General features: G+C 35.0%; 1 long non-coding RNA gene across 2 annotated transcripts in view; it reads right to left on the reverse strand.

Annotated features, from left to right (window-relative positions):
• Nucleotides 1-892: 892 nt before the first annotated feature.
• LOC105179643 overlaps nt 893-2523 on the reverse strand; it is a 4453-nt gene continuing 2822 nt past the window's right edge. Inside the window, exon 3 of one of the 2 annotated variants that reach the window (XR_849329.2) lies at nt 893-1158. This is a non-coding gene — a long non-coding RNA (uncharacterized LOC105179643). The remainder of the gene's footprint in view (nt 1159-2523) is intronic. The other variant, XR_002286359.1, reaches the window with a different exon arrangement.

Genomic DNA, 2523 nt, shown 5'->3' on the forward strand with positions numbered 1-2523 from the left:
CATTTCTTGAAAACTAAATCTCCATTACAAGACTGGTAACAACCTTAAGTTTCTACAATTATACTCCAAGAGAGGGGGTAAGGTTACAAAATTAGACATGTCCGTAACAATGGCATTCTAAGCACAAAAAGAAACAAATTAATATCCCTGGGTTTCTTTCTTCAAATATTACAGCATAAAGATTTCAAAGCTGTTGTGGTTTTTTCTTAAGTATGTACACTTTCTTCATACTAAAACAAATGGACATTGGTAGCCTTCAGACATTATGCTTTATTCAGCCATTGATGGATGTTTGTGTATACTCACGCTATAGACTAATAACAAAAAGATGTGGGATTAACACATTTTGCTCCGTTCAACATTCATAGAGGGTGCAGAATAGCTTTCAACTTTTTAAATTCAAGAGAGAAACAATAAAAAATGCAGTCTCGAATAAGTTTAAGCCGAGCCTCAGTCTAAACAGCTTGGATCGCTCTGCTTGACTTACTGCCCTGTTGTAGTTGACTTTGGAGGTAATATGCATGGGCACTTCAGACTTATGTACGGTATTTATTGATGGGATGGTGGTTTAGCACATATTCAATAACCAAGAAAGTACTAAAAGTTCAATTTACGATAAATTAACATTGTAAAATAAAAACAAAAATCCAACATTATCATAATTGCACCAAATAATAAGCAATAACCGAACAAAATTGACAATCATGGTTTTTTTACCAATCGATAAAATATTAAATTTGCTAGCACAGCTTCATCTTTAAGATGTACTTACTATACTTCTTCCAAAACTACACATTCACATACAAAACTATCAATAAATTTTAAAATTCAAACTGAACCAATGAGAGAGGATGAGAGATATACCTGTTCAGTGACAGACCACTTTGAATTGAGAAACTGGCTGTAAATGCCGTGCAACATTCGCTTCTCAGCTTCTGAAACTGATGATTTAGGCATTTAGCCTTGGATGCCATGGACTCCAGAAGAGCAACCGTGATAATAGGCATCTTTCCAGTTCCACTGCCATCTTCCCTATCCAAGAGCAAATGAACTACTTCAAGTTGTGTGCCAGAAAGAAGTGCTTGAAGGTCCGCTCCACTAAAGCCTTTAGTCCTGTGAGATATAGCTTTCCAAGTTAACATTACTGGCCATTGGTAACTGCATGGAAACAGTCCAATTAGTAATTATGAAACATATGAATAATTGCAAATATTTTTCTTACTAATGATATATCATCTAGCAAGCACTGCAAAGATTAATAAAGAAAATACACCTGGTATCTTGCAGATTACTGATCAAGAGTTACAGACTTAGATTTCCAATCAATCACTCACTAAGACGTCTTGCTTTTCTAAATAAAATAAAACAAACAATGACCTGAAACTCGCAATGCTAGCAATTGAAGACAAAGGCTAGATGAAATTATAGTTCACGTAGAGATGTAAAGTTAAAAAATCATTTCCACGTCGTGATTATTGTCAGTGACCCTCTTACCTATTGCAAAGGGCCGTCATAATTATCTGCACAATAAAACTACTCAGCACGATCTCAACCATGGTTTTTCCCTTTCATTTACTTCATTTTACTTGGTCTTAGAATGGGAAGAAGCAACAGCGAAAGAAACTAACAAAATGAAGTTCATTGATCTTCAAAGGGAGAATTAGAATGACCTTTGCATTGTTCCATATTTTCAATTCATAATTTAACAATAAAACAACGCAATAAACCAAGATAAAATGAAATATGAGCCAAGGTACAGTCACATTCTGAAGATGGGCAAGATGTAGTTTCAAGTGGACTTAGTTCAATTTTAAGTTAATACTTAATGCAGGGCAATCTCTTCTTCAGGCACTGCACCAGCATGATTGATAGTGATAGTGATTGAAATGCCATCCTATATATTACAATATTCAACATCACAAATATATATAAGCTTTTAAAATAGCACTTCTTATTCTTGTATACACACTAAAAGAACATATTTACGGCAAGTCATCTAAGTATAGGGCCACAACAATCCCCTTACTGGACCAATTCCCTCGCCCCCTCCCGCCAAGCATATTACAACCCTATTAACACATAAGAACCGAGCAAACCCAGCAACACGTCATATAATAGAATGAGTGAAGGGTATGAGGTGCTAAGTTTTAAGCGATTGAGGAGCTCAGGAAAATAGAGTGGAAGAGCCAACGACTAACCTAAAATTTTGAAAAAATGGACTAATTGTTCAAGAAATCTGAAATTTATTTGCCTTGACACCCTCAACCCCCACTATTGTGTATTTATAAGGTTCCAGGTGTTGCGACGGAACAACAACATCCACCAATTCCAAGATATTAATTCAAACATATGTCAACATGGAACAAGACAAATGTCAAAACCTGTAGAGTTCTTAAACTATTTGATTGACAACAAAGTTCCTTTGCTCAAAAGAAAGAAAGACTTTAGAAAATCACCAGAGGATAAGAACATATTTCGGTTTCTATCAACTTATGCTTTGTTTAATTCATTTATACAAAGAGA

The sequence above is a fragment of the Sesamum indicum genome, unplaced genomic scaffold (genome assembly GCF_000512975.1).
Source record: "Sesamum indicum cultivar Zhongzhi No. 13 unplaced genomic scaffold, S_indicum_v1.0 scaffold00185, whole genome shotgun sequence".
NCBI lineage: Eukaryota > Viridiplantae > Streptophyta > Magnoliopsida > Lamiales > Pedaliaceae > Sesamum > Sesamum indicum.